The 22,631-nt window shown below is 41.6% G+C and overlaps 2 long non-coding RNA genes across 6 annotated transcripts in view; one reads left to right on the forward strand and one right to left on the reverse strand.

Annotated features, from left to right (window-relative positions):
• Positions 1–22,631, forward strand: part of LOC138753897 (uncharacterized) — a 154,351-nt gene that overhangs the window by 45,969 nt on the left and 85,751 nt on the right. The window lies entirely within an intron of this gene.
• On the reverse strand, positions 5,792–11,984 carry LOC138753896 (uncharacterized). The gene is made up of 2 exons (XR_011351494.1): positions 10,857–11,984; positions 5,792–7,292 (listed from the first exon to the last, which is right to left on the reverse strand). It is a non-coding gene; the product is annotated as an uncharacterized lncRNA (long non-coding RNA).

Raw genomic sequence — 22,631 nt, forward strand, 5'->3', positions numbered from 1 at the left:
AAATTTGAATCCTAATTTCCTATCTATGAGGGTCAGTGCCGCGCTTCGCTATGTCCATCTTCTCCAACTGCAGACTCTTTACTTTTATCTGTGTTGCATCAACTACACTTGAGAACGGTGCCAGGAAGAAGAGATCATCATGAACACAAAAGGGTCAGAAATACTGCGGGTCAATATAAATTGTCCAGATGTGGAAAAGAATTGGATAGTGGAACATGCTGCTTCTTAAATGGTAAAAATCCGGCTGTATTTGACATTTTCCATTTAAAAAATACGGTACCGGTGTGGTCTGGTAGGGTCTGGTCAGGGTGCAGATCAGCAAAACAAGTCAAGATAATAATTAGGCCAATAGATTAGCCGAAATGTCTATCTATTCTGTCGTGTCCAGTGGATTGTTGTTGTTCACGCGGCCCTTCTACTCTGTGCGGAAAGATCATTTCCATTTTCCCACTGACCGGCACACATTGCAAGAGCAGAAGTGAAACGTTGATCTCAAGAGACTTTATCCAGCTCCGCCCATAGAGGCGGAGTTCACTACCGATCAGTGGGCCCAGGTATGATGAAATACCACTCTCATCCATGCCGCGGCTCCATGGGCATCTCCTATTGATTGCTCACTGAGCCACCTCGACCGTCCGTCTATCACTGGGCCAGGAGCAGCAAGCAAACAAAGTTGCACGGAAACTGATTATTACATTTATTTTCAGTTTCATAACTGTCGCTTTTCCTCATTGACTCACACACAGATGATGCCAAGCTCTTTCTGGATCAACTACACCGGAAGGCGGCAAAAATCATCAAAGATCCACCCCACCCAGCACATGCTCTTTCTCGCTGCTGCCCTGAGGAATGCGTTGTTGGTTTCACAGGACTCGCCCCACCAGGTTCAGGGACAGTTTCTCCCCCTCCACTATCAGACTCCTCAACAACAAACTCAAATCACGGACTCATTTAAGACCCCTTACTTGTGCAATTTATTGATTTTTTTATTCTCTTGGTATTGAACAGATGCTTTCCATTCGTTATCTGTTTACATTTCTTTACAAACACATGTTGAGTGCATTTTTTTGCACAACTGGTAATTACCACAAGGTGGTAATTCTGACTCGCCCACAGGTAAAGGAATCTGAGGGCTCCATGTGATGTGTGTACTCTGACAATAAATCTGAATATCAGATTTTCCAACATTTCTTTAATACCTGTTGGCTCTTAAATTATATCTGTTTGAATGAGCGGATAGGTTTCAAGGTTTCGATGTGCAAACAGCATTCGTTAGGTATCGGTCTGCTAATAGTTAACATTTCTTCATGTTGGTACACTCGGATCTAAGGTTTCATACATTTGGCGATGAGCGTCACCGGGCATTTCACCACCTCCATCAGCTCCTTTCGAAATGTTCTCAGGGTCAGTACATAAATCCCCATGTTTGTGCAGGTACTTAGAATCGGGACCATTAATGCAATTGCTGGAAAATCACTGGCGACGAAGTACTCAGCCCCTAAAACACGCTCAGTCACAATGAATACAACTAAAATACTCCACAACAATATGAAACTGCCAGATATGCTGAAAAGTAAAACAATGGATTTCCTCCGTTTCCCGATCTCCGGGTCATTGTCTCCATTTCTGTGGCCCCTGATCTTCTTGCGGGCCCGACCAGAGAGGAAAATATATCTGCCAGTCAGTGCATTGAAGAACAAAATCAATACGAATGGAAGGAAAAGAGTTAAAGAAAATATGAACAACTCAAACGAAGCCCACGCGGGTGAAGTTAAAAATGCCTTTTTCCAGACACAACCCCGCGGTGTACCGTTGGTGATAAAACCTGGGTCCATTGTAAAGTACCAGGGACAGTTTGTAACACAGCTCAGCACAGTCACCGTGCCGAGAAAAAGTGTCGCCGTTCTCTCGGTGCAATATTTTATTTTCCAATTTTGACAACAAATGGCAACAAACCGATCAAATGTAAAACCCAGCGTGAACCAGAACGACATCATTGTGGTTGCCCATATCAGGACCCAGTTAAGAAAACACACGGGGGTGATGGTCAGGAATGAAAATGGGAAATATATTTCAACAATGCTCCTTAATATGGCTTCATGGAGGTTCTGCAGGAGGTCAGCCGCTGCAATTCCCACAAGCTAACGAATGATACAATTAGAGAGGCCGCACTTTCCTCGTGTCAAGGTCACAATCGCCATCAAGTTAACTTGAAGGAAAGAGAAAAAGTACATTATAATGGGACACTTCCTGATCAAAATTGCCACCTCCTTGCTTTGAAACCGAATGAGAAAGACAGTACCTGGCCTACCAATCTTCTTTTAAATTTTTGGTGCTCGTGTTCTGTGAAATGAGTTTCTTGGAGGAAGGTCAGGTCCACTCCCAATTTCTTTCTGTACGCCAGGATTCTTTCTCTCAATCTTTTAATTCAGTCCATTCAGATTGAAACTCGGAAATGTTATACATTTAGCCAGTTATCGAACCCATATTTCCTTTGTACGTTGGTCGCTCAGAGATCCTTCCTCATCAAGCCCCTTATTATAAGCCATCCCTAGTCAACAGCCACATCGTTTCACTGAGTTACAGACATCCGCTTTCAATCATCTAAATTGTCCACAACTCAGTCAGGTTTGTATTCTCTTAAGGCTTTTTCAGGTGCATTCTACGCTAAGAGCGTGCCTGAAGAAGCAGAAGCGGCCCCTTACATTGCCGTTCAGGTGGCAGCGTTTAAAGCTCAACGCTGGCCACCTGAAGGACGCCGCTGCACAGGATGCGGCTCTGAGCACAATGGGGCTCCTGCCCAGTGTCAGCTGTGATCAGCAGCCTGACCCTTTAACAGCTGCATTCAGGCGGTGCGGGAGCCACTGAGCTGGGCTGATTATCCCTCTCGGAGGACGGTGACGTCGCTCGCCTCTCCTGCACATTCAGGTGGCATCAAAACAGCTGCATATTGCCTAAACATGCGGCTTTACATGCGGGCAATTGGCCACCTGAAAGTGCCTTCTGTTTCACTCCAGACGAAGTCTTTCACTTGATCCAAGAAAGGGTTGCTGAAGGATATCTCCAATTCAGCCAACATCCATGCGCAGAAGTGATCAAAGTTTCGGGTTTACGAGACCCAAATAGAAGAGTAAACTTTCTAACTATCAAAGAGGAAAGAAACAAGGCAGGGGCCCAGAGCTGATGGAGAATAGGACGGAGGATGAGAGAGGCGGAGAAACAGTAAAGAGTGAGATGGGGGAATAAAAATGAGGAAGTCAATGGGGAAAGAAACTTTGGAGAGTAAAAATATATGCAGGAGTAAAATCACAACCGAAGGGGAAACGTGCAATCTGATTCACTCAAATCTAAAAGAAATCTGTCGACCGGTGACTGGTGATCCCTCCAGAAACAATGGTTGTCATACTGATCTATGACAGAATTTTCATTCTGGATGTGGAAATATTCAACGACTTCAGTGAATCTAGAGCCCGGACGGATGAGAAACTGAACAAGTTCTCAGTCAGCTGAGAGACCACCGCGGAATCACACCGTGCCAGAGAATTCACATCCAATCTCTGGCCCGTCAATGAGAAATAAAGTCATTGAGAACAGGTCAGCGTCGTTCAGTTCTGCAACAGCGTCCAGATCCAGGAACACCAACCCCACCGCCCTGTATTGGTTGACCATGAATTTCGCAGAACAAGCTTATCAGCGTGTGATTCCACTCTGGCCACAAACTCAGCCCTCAACTGCTGTCGTGTTCATGGGACTTGTCCGCACATTGAACTGTCAAAAGGAAGCCTGGCAACTTTACCGAGATAACGGCTTAGACTGAGACACCGGGTTAATTTAAAGGAAACCCCATCATTGAGCAGACGTCGCTCATCGATTTCATAACTATTAAACCGCATCCCATGAATGCGGTCCACATCCAACACCAGCAACTGGCTGGCTGACTGGGAAAAACACGCCGGGTACATTTGCTCACCTGGAACACCGACAGCTGCCACAACAGGATAATAAATGGCAATGATTTGACTTAGTAACCAGGCTCCCATGTTCTCAGAGAAGTGACAAATCAAACGTCAATGAAACACATTTTTAACGGCATCTCTTCTTATAGAAGAGAGGAATCTCCAGCCGCACGGATCTCTTGGTAATTGATGTGAGTTGCATTCACTGAACAAACAAGTTATGTCACCTGCTCCCAGAATAACAGCACTGTGGGGATTCCAGACTCAAAGTGCAAGATCCACCATCAAAAGGCATCGTTTGGATGCCATGACAGTGAGCAATGATGACATGTATCAGGATTGTGAGAGGGTTGATGTCCACTCATTGGTTCACTGTGTTCCCCATGTTTCTGCATCTGAGAGTGCTCTGCTTTGGTCGCATGAATGTGTAGATCCATAATAACTGAGGGTAAACAGAGAACTGCACCGCAGTCGAGGAAGGCAATTGGAAGACATTATAAAGAGACGCCAGTGTCACTGGAGTTATCAACAGTTTCTTTCATCCGGACTCAATTCCTACTATTGGTGGGAATAATAAAATATCTTATGCTTGGAGTCAGAGGAAATGTGATAAATGAAGATTCTGCATCAGTATTTACCCAGGAGCGTTACGTGTAAAATCAAGATGAGGAGAATGGTGTGGAAAAGGCTCGTGTGCTCGGGACGTTTGAAAGTAAAGAACGAGATGGGTCTATTTCCGACATAAGTCGTGAAAGACCTTAAGCGTTGATGACATTTATTTCAAATTATTGGAAAAGGCAAAAACAGAGACGGTCTGGACCTTGACAAAATAATTGATATCGTTAAGAGGCGAGAGGACCCCAAATCCAAGCATCAAAACCTGTGCACCACGACAAAGGGTTACTTAAACAAAAGTTGCTTTGAATTATCTTTGAATATGAAAATACAATCAGACTTTAACTTATCTCTATTGACTCACTTAACCTACTTAACCCCCTTCTAATTCTAAGCACACGTGTGTGTAAGTTCAGTAAAGTGCTTTAGTTCACAGTCCAATCTCACTGGTTGCAGACAATACTTGTACTGTGCACAGAAGTTAACATTAATACAGTTCACCAGGCTTTGGTGCTCAACAGATAAATAGTTACCACTCAGAAGGCTCTCATTGGTTTTCAGAGAGAGAGAGTGTTTAATTGTTCCAGGACATCCCCATCTGATTCCATTTTAATCAGCCACTCCAGTGTCTTGCTCACAAAATATGCCCACCTTCAGGGTTCTCCAGTTGATAACCTCTTTCTTTCAGGACATCACAGGAAAACACTGGACAGCGAGTCCTCTCCTTTGACCAGGCCGTCTTTCAAAGCTCGCCAGCTTGTCCCTCTGGAACCAATGCCTGTGTCTCCTTCCTCTCTCTCTCTCTCTCACTCCCTCCAACAGATCAAAGCCTGTTTGTTTACTGTTCTCTGGCTGCGAAGATCACATGACCTTCCACACAGGAAATGGTCTTTTCCAGACAAAGCTGACAAATGCTCTTTTCCAGACAAAGCTTCCAGACAAAGCTGCCACTGTTGTTACATTTGTTGCCTTTTCCAAATGACTGTCCATCATGAGTCTAAGCATCTTGCAAAAGCAGCTGCAAAATCTCTCTGTTTTGAAGTGTTTTTGTTTGACCTGCTCTCACAAACCTTTCCCCATTTATCTCCTAAATACCTCAATATACTCTGTTATAGTATATTCCATCGAGTGAAGAAATTGGAATGTGGTGCCGTTTCATAATTGCAGTTGAAAATTGCAGCCACCTATGTCAGAAATAAAACTTCTCACACATGAGTCTCTTTAAAACTGATGACACGACAAGCTTTATTTACAAGTCTGCAGAGTTGGACTCAACTGGCTTCTCACCAGTTAAGCCCCGATACATACAGTGCATTGATTTTTATACCCTTGTTGTTTGCCCTTCCCCTACTTATTAATACTGTTTTAATTGGTTAGTATTGCAAAAGCATTCTAAGTACAACTGCATTTTTAATTATCACGTTCGTTACGTACACTGCGAACTCTACATACACTAAATTCTGTTTCTCACCCTTCTTATCAATCTTTTGTCTCCTGCATGTCTCTCACTATGACCATGAAAAGATATGTTTAAAAAAAAACATATCCAGCTGAACCTTTTGTCCTTGGCTGCTAGTAAGCTCCCTGTCCGTTCTGGCTTCCCTTTTTATGATTAATCATCACATTTTAACTTAAGCCATTTTAACCTAAATTCTCTATATATAACAATCCACCCCTTTCTCTCTTTAAAATGTGTGTATTATATATATATGAATGGGGATTTTAACTCGGGGAAGAGAAACGTTTCATGATAAATTAATCTCGTGCTGAAGTAAAATTCTAACGGGGTCTCCCAGTCCCCCTGGTTGCATAGCCTGTTGGACCATGGAAATCACCAGGCTGCGTAGACAGGGAATAATACAGGGCAAAACAAGTAGGAGGAATAAAATACCTCCGATGACCCACAATTGGTTACATTAAAAGTTCCTGCAATTCTAGTTGCAAGATCAACAAAAAGGTTATCTCCCCCAACTGCGTGACCGAAACTTTCATGGTTATTTGGATGGACTCGATCTAAGTCCGGCTGTCTTAAAGGGGCAGGCACTTTCGAGTGTGGAGTGGAATTTCTTATTGGAACAGTACGCTGGTGTATGCAAAACCAGAGTCCATCAGGGCATGGTGGGCCTGAGTCACCCTTCCAACCGTTAAGAGGGAAAGGAGTGGTATTAGGAATCTGTATATAATGACCCATATTATTTCCTTCTTTTTCCACACAAGGGGTATATGGATGTTGGGTGGTATTTTCTGCCCAGCATTTCTCAGGAACTGAGGTATGGGAAATAAAATTACCCTCCTTTCTTCCCCAAAAGTGGTCCTGAAACAGGACCACTGTGTCTCTGCATTTCTTACATTTCACACCTGATAAAGACATAGGCAAACTAAGAAAAATCAAAGAACATAACAATAACATTGTGAATCAAATCTTTCTGCGAAATCGCAAGGTAAGAGGTTTTTTTCCAGGAACACAAGTCCAATCTGAGTTCGTATCAGGGTCCTGAGGCGCCTCTACAGGTCCCCTAAATCTGAATGCGTGCGTCCACCCCTTCTCTCTTGTTCGTGCTGCAGCCTCTGTAGTTAAGAGAACTTGGTATGGACCTTCCCACTGGGGCTGGAGTTTTTCAGTTTTCCAGGTCTTGATGAGAATCCAGTCTCCTGGTTCCACTTTGTGTAAAGAAAAGTCTAGAGGCGGTGTTTGTGCCAATAGTCCTCTCTTTCGTAAATCTGTAAGAGAGCGTGACAGTGCCTGTAAATAGTTCCTAACAAATATATCCCCTTCCCCCAAGGTGGGACACCCCTCAACTGTACTCCAGAAGGGAAGCCCAAACATAATTTCATAAGGGGACAACCCTACATCTTTTCGTGGGGCAGTACGAATTCTCAATAAAGCCAGGGGCAGACACTTTATCCAAGGCATTTTAATTTCCACCATTAATTTTGTCAATTGCATTTTTAGGGTTCCATTCATACGTTCAACCCTCCCTGAGCTTTGTGGATGCCAAGGGGTATGCAATTTCCAAGAGACCTGTAATGCATTACAAATCAATTGCTGGATTTTTGAACAAAAATGTGGACCCCTGTCTGTCTATAGAATCCATTATACCATATCTGGGGATTATCTGTTCTAGGAGGAGGCGAGCTACTGTAGAGGCTGTAGCATTTACTGTTGGGAAGGCTTCCACCCATCGGGTAAAGTGATCTATTACCACCAACAGATACTTCCATCTTTGGACTTGAGGTGACTCTGTGAAGTCGATCTGGATACTTTGAAAAGGGCGTATGGCTAATGGTTGACCTCCCATGGTCCCTGTCCTCATTATCTTCTTATTAATTTTTGTGCATAGGTGACAGTTCTGCACCTCCTGTTGGGCCAAGGTGTAGATTCCCTTACACACATATTCTCGAAGCACTGTGTCACATAAGGCTTGGGTGCATTACAAATCAATTAAAATATTGCGAGTTATTTCTGTATTTAGAACCATTCTTCCATCTGGTGTCTTCCATGTTCCATCAGGCAGCTGGCTTGCGCCCAGCTGAGCCATATCCTTTTCTTCCTTAGCAGTGAAAATGGGAGCCTTCTTTATGCCTTGTCTTATTTGGATTAAGGTCAGCAAACGGACTTCTTGTTGCATGGTTGCCCTTTTGGCTTCTTCATCAGCCAGTCTGTTTCCAATTGCTGTCGGGGTATCTCCCCTCTGATGGCCTGATATGTAGACCACTGCTATTTCCTGGGGTAATGTCAAGGCTTCTAAAGTCAGAGTAATCATCTGTTCATGTGCCAATTCCTTTCCTCTTGATGTAATTAGACCACGCTCCTTCCAGATCTTACCAAAGGTATGCACTACCCCGTATGCGTATTTGGAATCAGTGTAAATCGTTCCAGTTTTCACTGCCAGTATTCTGAGGGCTCTCTGCAAGGCATATAGTTCACAGGACTGCGCTGACCAGCTTCCGGGTAGTCTCGTGGATTCTACTACTTTCCAAGTATTTCCTTCTATTATAGCATACCCACTTCTTCTCATTCCGTCAACACATCTGGCGGAGCCGTCAATGTAGAATTCATATCCTTCTCCCAGAGGAGTATCGCAAAGGTCTTCTCGGGTCGTGGTCTGAAGATCCGTCAACTCGACACAGTCATGCTCCACCTCTCTCTCTGTTTCACTGCCGTATAAAAACTGAGCTGGGTTGCAGCTATTAATCTTTGCAAACTGTAGATCTTCTCCGACTATTAAAATGGTTTCATACTTTAATATGCGAGAATCAGTCAGCCATCGATGGGCAGTTTGTCAGCCCATCATGACACTGGGTCCATCATTTTGGAAAGGAAAGCCACTGGGTGTCGCTGACCGCCTTTTTCCTGTGTTAAAACTCCCACAGCTGTTCCTTGGTTATGAGTGACAAATAGCTGGAAGGGCTGTTTTAAAGAGGGCAGAGTGAGTACCGGGGCTCGTGTCAGGCGATGCTTCAAGTCCTCAAACCATCCCTCCTCCTCCTGGGTCCATTTCAATGGATATTCATTTTCATTTGTCAGCTTTTCATACATAAACTTCACCAACGCTGAGTAGTCCTCTATCCATAACCTACAGTAACCTAAGAGTTCCAGGAATTGTCTTATTTCCTTCTTATTACGGGGTAACGGCATTCTAGTGATTCCCGCAATCCGTTCAGGGGTAATCCGTTTCTGTCCTTTACTTATCTGGTGTCCCAGATATACCACAGTTCTCTCAACGAACTGTAACTTGTTCCTGGACACCCGTAGACCCTTTTTCCCCAGATAATTCAAGAGTCTAATTGTATCTCCCCTCATTTCTTGTTCCTTGGGTCCTGATCCATTGGTGTACTAGGGTCTACACCCGCATACTGTTGGACATTCTTTCTCACCCTCTCCAAGAAATCAGTAGGGGACTCGTCTTTCCCCTGGTGGTTCCCAAATGCCTTGGTGAAATTGTGACCCTTTGGCACAGCCTCCCGTATCCCTTTAATTGTCCACTCTCTATATTGTCTCATACTTGCCAATCCCTCGTGTGTTCGTTTGTCCCACCTGGGTTCATTTAAGGGATATTTTTGTTCATGGGGTCTGGGGTCCCCAGGTTGTTCATATTCCCACATGAGGAGGGCAGCCCGTCGAATCATCTGCCTCTCCTGGGGTGAGAATAATGTTCCCATTATTGCCTGCATCTCTTCCCACGTATATGTGTTTGGTCCCAGGAATTGGTCGAGCTGTTCGGCCAGTCCTATAGGATCTTCCAATAACTTTTTCATTTCTTTCTTAAATCCCCGCACCTCTGTACTAGTTAGGGGAACATTCACATATCCCGTTCCCCCTCCCGGTCCTCCCATAGGAACTTCCCTCAGGGGATTTAGGCTTATTGAAAACTTTGATGGTCCTGGACCAGTCTGGGATCTTGTCCAGGGTCGGTTTACCGGTGGAAGTTTAGGGTCCGACTCCCTTAATTCATTCTTTTTTTCCTGGCCCCTTTCGGGGCAATCAGATTCATCACCTTTCCCCTCCGGTAATGAGCTTTCCTCGGGCGCAGTAGGCACCGGGGGAATATAAGGAGGGGGAAGGTTGTCCAGAGGTTCCCACTTCTTTTCTCCCGCTACCCTCAATTTAAAACATTTTGTTAAGGATCCTGGCCAGGGAACCCAACAAAATGCATACGCTGACTCTTCTTGATTCACCTTTGGTCTCGAATTTACATATATTTTTAATGCTTGTCTAACCCAATCCTCATCAGATCCAAATTTCGGCCACCAGACCGAGGAACCTTTAATAGGTTGTTTTGACCAAAGGAGACAATATTGAACCATCTTTTTCTTGTTTTTGTCTCGATATCTTTTACTATCCCAATTTTCAAACATTCTCCCCAAAGGGCTGTCAAGGGGAACTCCCAGGAATTGTCCTGAATTTTCAGATGAGCCCTTAGATTTTGATCCTCCCATTATCCCACCTAGATCCGTTTATTGTTGCTGAGGACCCTCTCATTCTGGACCCTACTCCCTTCTTCTCAGACGCCTCGTCGGAGGTACTGTCCCTCCTTCGGTTACCGCTGAGGTTTCCCTGGGGTCGACCCCTCTCTTCTCGGCACTTCGTCGGAGGTGCTGTCCCTCCTTCGGTTACCGCCGAGGTTTCCCTGGGGTCTATCCTAGAGTCCCACGACAGGGTCCTCACGCCACAACAAAAGCTCTATACCTGATCTATTACGTTAGGTTTTTTTTATCCAAACAGGTGTATCCCGTTACACCTGTTACCCAATCCCCACACCACAATCGTAAGTCGTCACTTACCGGTGTCTTCTCGGGGATTGAACCGTCACCCTTCTCCTCTCCGTCTTGTCGTGTCACCTTGTCCGGATACCACTCGCTCAAGCCGCCCGAAGCGACGAGCAAGGGACTAGGAGCCGCTGAACTCAGCGGGGTGCACCACCTCCGATGTCCCTCTTCTCGCCTCCCCTCACGGCTGGAGTGTAGATCCCGGACGAGCCCCCATTTGTCAGAAATAAAACTTCTCACACATGAGTCTCTTTAAAACTGATGACATGATAAGCTTTATTTACAAGTCTGCAGAGTTGGACTCAACTGGCTTCTCACCAGTTAAGCCCCGATACATACAGTGCATTGATTTTTATACCCTTGTTGTTTGCCCTTCCCCTACTTATTAATACTGTTTTAATTGGTTAGTATGCAAAAGCATTCTAAGTACAACTGCATTTTTAATTATCACGTTCGTTACGTACGCTGCGAACTCTACATACACTAAATTCTGTTTCTCACCCTTCTTATCAATCTTTTGTCTCCTGCATGTCTCTCACTATGACCATGAAAAGATATGTTTAAAAAAAAACATATCCAGCTGAACCTTTTGTCCTTGGCTGCTAGTAAGCTCCCTGTCCGTTCTGGCTTCCCTTTTTATGATTAATCATCACATTTTAACTTAAGCCATTTTAACCTAAATTCTCTATATATAACAACCTACACATTCAAAACTCAAATCAATCAAGTCGAAGGATGTAACCATGATAGTTCTCAAGAACAATTGAACAGCATGTCAGGAATCCCAAAAGCGCTAACTTCGACGTTGTCTTTTGTAAAGTTAATGGTTGAACTGTACATGACTGTCCATTTACATCACTCACTTTCCTGACATGTTCAGGTGACAATCTCCCTTTAGATTATTGCCACTGAATTGGCTATCCCCACATGTACCTGCATTACACTGCATCAGCAATGCATTTGTGTACTTTGCTAATCTATTCCTGTTACCCTTCACTGTTCTGGAATCCACCTCACAGATCAAACTGCCACTCGAGACTCATTTGACAATCTATTCACTTTCTGCTGATAGATTATAAATATTTATTGTAAATCATCTCCCGAGATGGCGGTCCCCAGCAGTGGTGGTAGAAACACCACGGCGACTGGCCCTGGTCAATTTGTTTTTATTCAAATTCAGCACGCTCCTTTAAGGGCAGCTTGAGCTCAGTCACCTGGTGCATTGTGACATCATAATCGCTGCCCAGGGTGTAAGCTGGAAGGGATGCTGGAGTCAGAGAGAAACCTCTGATGAGGCCATTTCCCCATGGCTACCCTGCCATGTGGTGATACAAGTGGGGCCGGTTCACCATGAGGATGTGCACCGCCACACAACCACCCCCCAGAACCGGCTACGTGTCCTTTCGCTTTGGTGGCCAGCCTTGGCACTTGGGCATTTTTGTCAGGTAGTGGGGACACCTAACCAGGGTCCTCCAGTGGCTGCATTACAACATATTCTTGATGTTAGGGAATCTTTCATTAGAGATATTGTGGATTGTGTAGGTCCCTTGACAAAAACTCAGTCTGGAAATCAATACTTGTTAACAATTATGTGTGCAGCATCAAGATTTCCAGAAGCTATACTATTCAGAAATATTAAAGCTAAAATGGTGGTGAAGGCTCTGGAAAGATTTTTCACAGTGTTTGGATCACCAAAAGAAATTCAGTGTGGTCAGGGATCTAATTTTATGTTTGGATTGTTTCAACAATTAATTGATGAGTTGGAAATAAAACAGATCACTTCATCTCCATGTCATCCTGAAACTCGTGGAGCTTTGGAAAGATTTCATTCTAATCTTTAAATTATGATGAGGATTTATTGTTTGGAGAATGGGAAAGATTGGGATGAAGGTTTTCATTTATTGTTGTTTGCAGCAAGAGAGGTGTGAAGGAGTCATTAGGTTTTAGCTTTTGAAATTGTGTTTGGGCATCAGTTTAGAGGTCCTTTGATGTTATTAAAAGAACAGTGGGTGAATTAGGATGAGCAGTTGGACTTGCTGGATTATGTTTCTAAATTTAAAGTAAGGCTACAAAAAGAGTGGACTTTAGCTCGAGAATTTAGAAATAGCTCAGGGTAAAATGAAGTGTTTATTCAATGAAAGTTCAAGTGAGGAAATTTAAGGTCGGAAGTAAAGTTTTGATTTTTATTCCAACACATGACAATCCTTTGAAAGCTAGATTTTCTGGTCCAGACACAGTTAAATCAAAATTGAATGATATTATCTATGTTGTTAACACTCCAGATAGAAGGAATAAAACTCAGGTTTGTCACATAAATATGTTGAAACCTTATTATGAGAATCATGGTGGTGGAGACCAATCTCTATCAGAGGTGTTGGCTGCTGGCAGAGTGGAGGAAGTGGTGGATCATGAGAGTATGGAAATAAAATCTTGTGAGGGTAACCTTAACGAAACCATAGTTCCTGTGCAATTGTCTAACTCAGAAATTATGAAAAATTGATAGAAAATGTTAGTTCATCTCAATTCACAAGAACAGATACAGTTGAAGGATTTAATTTTAAAGAACACAGATCTTTTTCCTGACGTTCTAAAAAGGACATCAGTGATTTATCACAATGTGGATGTTGGTGAGTCAAATCCCTTTAAACAACACCCATACAGAATAAACGTTCAGAAAAGGAAAAATATGGATCAGGAGGTGGGATATATGTTGGGAAATGATATTATTAGACCTTCAAACTCAGATTGGAATTCTCCATGTATTCTGGTACCGAAACCAAATGGAACTGTGAGGTTTCGTACATATTGCAGGAAGGTTAATGCAGTAACTAAAACAGATGCTTATCCTATTCCAAGAATAGATGATTGTATTGATAAGATTGGAAAAGCTAAATTTCTTACTAAGTTGGATTTGTTGAAGGGTTACTGGTGTGTGCCTTAAACTGATAGAGGAAAAAATATTTCAGCTTTTGTTACTCCATCTGGCTTATGTGAGTACAATGTGTTACCTTTTGGCATGTAAAATGCTCCTGCAACATTTCAAGGAATGAAATTGTTTGCAAGATTATCCAAAGCAAACTTAAGTTAACTTAGCAAAGACTGAATTTGCAATAGCCATTGTGTCATACTTGGGTCATGTAGTTAGTATTGGCAAAGTTGCACTTATTCAAGCAAAATTGAATGAAATTTCTGAGTTTCCTATTCCCAATGGCAAGAAACCAGTGAGAAGGTTTTTATGAATGGCAGGGTATTATAGGAAGTTCTGCAGAAATTTTGCTGAGGTTGCTCTTCCTTTAACCAAGCTTTTGAAGAAGGAGGAGAAATTTGTGTGGACTTTAGAATGTCAGGCAGCTTTAGAAAATTTAAAATGATAGGCTATTACATTATCCAGTATTAAAATCTCCTGAGTTTGATAAATCTCTTTCTGTAGCAGTGGATATAAGTGAGGGAGCAGTAGGTTCAGTTTTATTGCAAAAACATAATGAAATCGACCATCCAGTTGTCTACTTTTCAAAAAGATTAAATGTTCATCTAAAGAACTATTCTACTATTGAGAAAGAATTATTGGCAATTGTGTTACCTTTGCAGAATATTGATGTGTATCTCAAGAACCAATTGTGGTAATTACTGACCATAATCCTCTGGTGTTATTGAATAAAATGAAGAACAAGGACAGAAGATTGTTAAACTGGAGTTTGATATAACGAGAATATAATTTGAAAATTGTTCATCTCAGAGGTTTAAATAATATAATAGTGGACTATCACTCAAAATGTTAAATATTGTCTTGTATAATATGCTGTCAACATATTTATTATGACATGTATATATTGTGAATTTTTATATTTTTAAAGTTTAGTTATTCCTGAACTTTAACTCAGTTAAAATTCCTTTAAAGAAAGGGAGATGGGACAATATTAATATTTGGGGAGAATTTATATGATTTAAAGTAGGTCATATACATACACACATCTTATTTGAAAGACTGAAGAATTCACATTGCAGGATCTCTGGAGAATGTAAGCACCTTTCACATGTAAGTGGTAATTGAACTGACATCATAAAATGCTTCACCATTTTCTTGCTGGAGTCATGCTGTCTATCAGTACCATTTCTGCAAAGTGCTCACAGAAAGGTCAATTCTGGATTGTTTAACTAAGATAACAACTTGAGAAGAAGAAAGAACAGCTGTTGTTTGCTAGAGAAGTTGGGGGTCTTGCAAGACATAGATCACATGCTCTTTTTGCAGTTGCAGTTGGAAAAGAGAGAGAGTTGAGTGAACACCTCAGTCAGTCAGTCAATGTGTGGGACACTGACAAGGAATTGAGAAAGGCAATCCAGGGAGAACTATTTGAAAATTATGAAAGCAAGTTCCAGTGCAGTCGATGGCTGGAAGTGCTATCTGTCTGATGTTTCTCTTGAAATAGAGGAAGGAATGGAACTCTGTGGTAGCTTGAAGAAAGCAATTACCATCTAGAAGACCCTGATGTGGCAAGTTTAATCATCGAGACCCTGAGGTGACTATTGATGTTATCTCAGTTGTGGAAATCCTCGAGCAACAAATATCTCTCTCTCTGCAAACCCTACAAGAACCTTCCTGAGCGGTAAACATCTACCTTTCAAGCATCAAGCCTGGTGAACTTTATACGTTACATTCTGTTCACAGTGATTGCCTGCAAGCAGAGAACTTGGAAGAAGGAGAAGTGAGATTGAACTGTGAACCAAACAACATGAATGCACACATTACATACATGTGCATTTAAAATTAGAAGGGGGTGATTTGCGGTACAGAGTACAGTATAAAAATAGAGTTAAATTAAAGTTTGATTCTATTTTCACATTTGAAGTTGATTAAATATAACTTTTGTTTTGAAAGCCACTTGTCTTGGTGAATGTCTATTGCTGCTGGGTTTGGGTTTCTTTGGGCTTGTAACACAAGCTATTGGGCTGCTCCAGTATCCCACAGTATTCTAACAGTCACTTGATTGGATCCTTCTTTAAACAAAATGAAACCTTCAGTCAGGAATGGTTTAAAAATATCCCTAACTTTCTCACTCTGAACACAGATGGTTCGTACCACCACTTTCTATTTCTTCCTTTTCAGTTCAGGACAAATTGCTCTTATGTGCCTTGGCTTCATACAATAGTGGTAAATAACACTTGAAAAATTTTCCTTCACCCATTTCTCTTTCTCTCTTCCTTTAACCTCACTTCTAGATTTTGTTTCTACTCTACTTGGATTGTCAGCAGTATTCCTTTGAATGGTTATCCCTGGTGTCCAATTAGCCAATTCTTGCCAAGTTTTTATATTATACTCTTGAATATCGTCAGGAACACAATTTTTAATCTGCTCAATCAGAATGATTTTCCTAAATAAATCAAAGTTATTTTATACTTTCATTGAGGCACACCACCGATCAAAACACACAACCTTCCGAGAAGCAAAATCCAGGTAAGATTGGGTTGGTGCCTTTTTTAAACTCCTGAACATTTGTCTATAAGCCTCTGGGACTAGTTCATAAGATTGGAGTATAGCCTGCTTCAGAAATTCGTAATCAGCTGCTTGCTGTACCATGAGACACGAATACACCTGTTGGGCTTTCCCTTTAAGAACACTTTGTAGCAGGAGTGACCACTGGTCTGGTGGCCATTTTAAATTTACAGCTACTTTCTCAAAATACTGAAAATGCTGGTCTATTTCAGCTTCCTCAAATGGAGGAACTAACTTCTACTGACTAGAAACCTTTCCTTCAAACCAGCACATGGGTTTTGGGCTTCTCCCTCTCCTTGCATTAGGGTCAGCTTCAATTTAGCTAGTTCTAGCTCATGTTTCCATTCTTTCTCTCTCTCTTCCCTTTCTGCCTGCCTTACTGCTTCCTGTTCGGCTTTCCTTTCTGCCTCTCTTTTTTCCTCTAACTCTTGTATTCTCAAAGCCAACTTTACTTCCTCCGAAGTATTCTCCTTTGGAGAATGCAGTTTCTTCAAATACCCCCTTTCCTACATAGGGCTTAACAATTTTTCAAGCAATTTCCTTCTTTTTCATGCCAGTTCTTACTGTAAGAAGTTTTAACTTGCCAACTATAACCATCAGTTCTGACCTTTTAGCCATTTTCCAATTAACCACTGAAGGGTTCTCTATGAACTGGTCAATGTTCATAGTTGCTGGGTTTTCTGCTGGTGATTTATACCTTCACCGTTTATTGTTAATTTCAAGCTGGAGGTTGAGTTAAACTCAGACGACTGATAACTAAGCACAAGTCAATCGGCCCTAAAGCTTCCAAATTGGTTTGATCCTTGAGTATTTCCTAAGTGTAAAAATACTTTTATAAATTTCTTGTTATCACATCTTCAGGTGGATATATATTAAATAATATCCAATGTTCCGAATAAATGTGACAGTTCATCATGATATATCTACCCGTTGGATTCTTAATTATTTTTTTCTCTTTTAATGGGTAATGTTTTGTTGATTAAAATAGCTTTTGAACTATAAGATGAGGAAAATGCATAACCCACCCAATCTCTCTTCAATTTAAAATGTTGCACCTCAGTTAAATCTGTTTCTCTTATAAATGCTCTATGTATTTTTATGTTTTTAAGTCGTCTTAATCATTTTTCCTTTTAACTTGATTCTGTATTTCATTAATATTAGTAGTTATAAATTTCAATGTCTTCATATTATTTTAAATTTATTCATGTATCCCCATTTCAAATGCCCCAACTCTATCCTCAAAATATATCTATTTGAAGATTATTCTTTTTGACGATTCTTGATGACACAAGTGACATAAAAATAGTAAGAATTTTAAAAAAGACAAGGAAAATTTTAAAAAGTCCTAATTGATTTGTCTTTGCTAACTTATAAAACAACCACAACACCCTTAACATATTAAGGTATAAACATTAATAGTGACTTGATCCTGCAGCATATTATCCATGCTCCCCCAGAGAATTTATTGACATATTTTATATTATCCTACTCAGAGTGAACCTGAGGGATTGGGCTCATTCCCCCAGCCTGTGACACCTAGTAAGCTTTCAGATGGCCATGCTGAGGCTCCACTGCCTCACACTGGTGATTCTGGAGCGGGTCCAGAAGTCAGTCCATCCCACACTACAGACCCAGGACATGTACCCGTTCCCAAGGTTGCAAAGGAGCCATCTGTTTTGAGAAGAAGCAGCAGAATTCATCAACAACCTGATAGGCTGACATATTCATAAAGCATCTCATTATATTTTGATTGCATGCTAGATACTGTCGTATTTTGGCAGTTACATTATCCTCAATGCTGAACATGGTATCCATGTATCGCTTGCTTCAGTCTTTCCTAGAAGATGTTCTTTTGATTTTAACCCTTCATCTGTCGGGGATGGGGGAAAACCGTGGTGAATGTCTGCCAAGCTGCCTGTCTCCCCTCTGGCGAGCCTTGCTGTATTCACATTGGCTGGATATTATCTCTACTGTTAAGGACACTCCCCTTGGGTATAACTATATATGCACCTAATGTCTTTCATCATTGTACCATGAGTTCCTGCTAATAAAAGCCATGATTATTGTTTGACCTCATCGTCTTTCTCTACTTCATCAACAGGCACTTCAAAAAGCTCCTTCAAAATCTATTTTCTCTTTACAGTCAAAATGGTTCTTCCTTGCAAAATCACAATTAGCAATTTCACTTTTATGAAATGGAGGAACTAACCACACCTCTGTACTGGCTATAAACTTCTCAGTTAGGCTAGAAGATAGAATTCTGCTTTGTCTGATCTGCCTGATACCACTGCAACCTTACTCCATTTTTAACTCAAACTGTCTTTGTCTTCCTTTTTCCTCTAACACCACTTGCAATCTTTCTTTTCCTCTGCCACAATTTTTAACTCACTCCTTTCAAACACGAGCTTTGCTTTAATAGTTTTACACTCAGAAATTTCTCTAATTCTGCATCTTCAAACTTGCCCTCTTCTACATATTTCCTTGGTATAATTTCCTTTATCTCCACCTTCCTCAGGGATAAATTTCCTTCAGAATGTCCCAACAATTGAGCAATATTCACCAAATCATCCCTTTCTGCCTTCTGCAATTCTGTAGGAGATGGTGACTCAATAACCTGTTCAATATCCATTGCTGCTTTAACACACACACCCAAGGCTCTCAATTAGCTTGGAAAAAGGACTGTCTCATCCTAATCTAAATTTAATTGATTACAAAGCTCCAAATTCTGTGCTGCCTTCTGTAGCACATACATTATAAACTCCCCAGTTTGGTTAAGCTTTCTTAGTGCCAAATGTGGTATAACAAAATCTCGAATGACAAGTCCCCAATTTTGTTATGAACCGCACATAAAGTGCACCAATAGAAAATGAAACAGACCATGTTCAATTTTTAAAAACTAACTTTATTTCTAACTCTTAAAATATAATCTTAACTTTTAAACTATCCTTAACACTACACCTATCCACATCTATTTCCATATATGAGTGTGTGTGTGTGTGTGTGTGTGTGTGTGTGTGTGTGTGTGTGTGTGTGTGTCTGTGTCTGTGTTACCCAAACCATTAACCTCCAGACCATAATCTAGAAAGTTACTTCAAGATCAGTCTTTCAAATTCAGCGTAGAAACGTAGTCCTATGAGATTTGATGCCCAGAATTAATGATGAACTGTTGGGAAGACCAGAATTGTGGATGTGATAGATTCATTATTTATATATGTTTTGCCTTTGAAGAAATGTCCATCCTCACGGGTTCCTGATCCTTTTGTAGGCAAGACTCGAAGTGGGTGGCTTAATTTTACAATTCCTTGGCCGTGGTCTATACAAGTAACAAGGTGACCTCAACTGTTAGTCAGAATCACAATGAAGCACTTTGCTCCCCATATAAAGACCCTTATGGTGCGGGTCAATCCACCAAAAAGGCCCAGTAATTCAGAGAGCATGCATTTCATCATTAGATAGGAATCCTCTTGAATTTCACTTCCTTCTGCATTTTACAGAATGACTGGCCATAGAGCTGCTTCAAATAGCTGTTTACACTCCAGCAGTTAACATGGCCCTCCCTTGAAAAATCAGTGTCTTTGCAAATGTATCGAATCTGGAACAGACTGTGACAATCCTTCCCTCTGTTCTTTCAATATATCAAATTATCGTTGGACTGTCTTGTGCTTGGTGCTTGTGTGAAATGTTAAATGTTAACTGTGACCATTCAGGCAAGTTATTTCCGATAGTGAATACATCTGCCGTACAGCAGACAAAAGCAATTTCGTGTAATATGACACTGTTGTGGGTATATGACAATAAGTTTAAACTTTAATTTAGAAATCTTTCTGAAAGTCCTCCACTGGTATTCAACTGTCCCTCCACCTAGCTTGTGTTCAGAGAATTCAACAACATCGAGTTCCCCTTGCTTTGGCATAACAAACTGGTTATGTTATTATATGATATTATATGAAAAACTCAGTCATATTTAGATCAATCTTTCCAAGTGGATCCCAATCTAAAGAATGATAATTTTACCTGCATCATTGTACAGGAGCAGATCCAAGATAGCATGTTCCTTTGCAGGTTCAGTAATATGATAATAAGGAAAGCCAACCACGATGAAGTCCTCCTCCAGGCTGCCTGGACCAACCTGATTCGTCCAATCTATATCCATGTTAAAGACCCACACGATAAGAGCAGTTCCATCCTTGAATGCCTTTTATAATTCTTGGTTTATTGCTCGTGCCACTGTAATAATAGGTGGCCTCTAGTCAACTTCTGCTTTGATTTCTTTCCAGTTACTATTCCTAATCTCAATTTAAACGGACTCGACATTTTGCTCCTAACATCTTACATCACGTCTCACTATTACCCTGATGTCTTCCTTAACTAATAACGTTAGCACACTTCCCAATAGCTTCCTGTTTGCCCCTCATTATTACCTGATATCTTTGGATATTTAATCCCCAGTGCCCTCCACTCTGGAACCACAATGCCGTAGTAGTGGCCATTAAATCAGACCCCTTTGTACTGATTTATGCCACAGGTTCACTGACCTTGTTTATAACATTACGTACATTTGGATAAAGTGTCCAGAAACCCATTGAGCTTTCAAAATCCGGTCATCTTCGCTCTTTTGCAAGACATTTATCCCGTCTGCACTTGCTTTTCTCTTTTTTAACTTGTGATGTTAATCTATCGGAATATTGTATCCTGTTTATTGGGGAATCCTGAAGCTGCATATGAGGAGGTTCCAGAATCGGCAGTTCCTTTGTGTTTTCTGGGTGTTTTTTTTTTTAACTTTGAAGTGTCTATGCTGTAATTTATGATCCTTGCGATCATGTATGTTAATGATCTTCTCTCACAGCAAAAATTGAAATGATCTGATTCGGCAGTGCAGATCTATTTTACTCGATAAACTGAAACAGTTCTGGTCAATAGTACAGAGCCTTGAATGGGAAATAGACAGGTTCTGCTGAGAGGTAACATTCAATCAAACTAATTGTTTCCGTTTCCATAGGAGTCAATAAGGTGATCCTTATATTATTGGATCCTATATTGAAGTGGAGAAAATGGCAGCGCTCCTGGGACTGCTGTACGGGGCAGAAAATGTGAGAGCAGGGAGCGGAGACACAGCGCTCCCACGGGGTCCGCTTCATTTATGCTTTCAATGGCCAATTAAAGGACCTGACAGTAGTTTGATTAAAATCCCGTGACCTCAGGGGACATACAAAATTTTGGGGCTTCTGCTGGACAGAATCCATGAGGGGTTGCAGACTGAGGGAAGCGGAGAATGGACGCAGTTCTCCAAACGGCTAGGAGACCACCCCTATGGGAGAAAGGAAAGCAGAGGAGATGGGACGGTAACAACGGCAGCGAACCTGTGAGGGGTTATTTGGCTGAAGAAGCCACACAGGTGGCGGGCTATACGTGACTTGAGGCAAATAACGACGGAGGCTGTGGATGCTGGAGACGGGTGTTAATAGATTTTGATACAAAACTGTGGACTGCTGGGGACTGGCTCAAAAGTAGCTGAAGGGGTACCATGTGACAGAACCGTGTACAAGAGGGTGAAGAGGGCTTTGAAGGGTTCCTGATGGTATCAGAGATTTGAATCTGGACTTGAGCTCAAGGAGCCAATGGTTGGGCTGGACTATGCATTGCTGCAGAAGCGATGGAGGAGAATCCACGGACACTCGGTGACTCTGGGAGGACTCTCTTTAGAAATGTTGCATCTCTTTCAGGAAATTTCTACCGATGGCAAAACTGTCTGCAACAATTTCTCGTAATCTGGTCCAGTTTTCAAATACATGACAATAAATTGAATCTGGACTCTTAGATCTTGACATTTGAATTCTAATTTCCTTTCTACGAGGGTCAGTGCCGCCCTTCGCTATGTCCATCTTCTCCAAATACAGATTCTTCACTTTTATCTGTGTGGCATCAACTACACTTGACAACGGTGCCAGAAAGAAGAGATCATCATGAACACGAAAGGGTCAGAAATACTGCGGGTCAATATAAATTGTCCAGATGTGGAAAAGAATTGGATAGCGGTGAGGGAGTGGAACATGCTGCTTCTTTAATGGTAAAAAAGCCGGCTGTATTTGTCATTTTCCATTAAATAAAACGGTACCGGTGTGGTCTGGAAGGTTATGGTCATGGTGCAGATCAGTGAAACAAAGCAAGATAATAATTAGGCCAATATATTAGCCGAAATGTCTATCTATTCTGTCGTGTCCAGTGGATTGTTGTTGGTCAGTCGGCCCTTCTACTCTGTGCGGAAACATCATTTCCATATTCCCACTGACCTGCATGCA

This window comes from Narcine bancroftii, chromosome 2 (assembly GCF_036971445.1).
Source record: "Narcine bancroftii isolate sNarBan1 chromosome 2, sNarBan1.hap1, whole genome shotgun sequence".
Taxonomy (NCBI): domain Eukaryota; kingdom Metazoa; phylum Chordata; class Chondrichthyes; order Torpediniformes; family Narcinidae; genus Narcine; species Narcine bancroftii.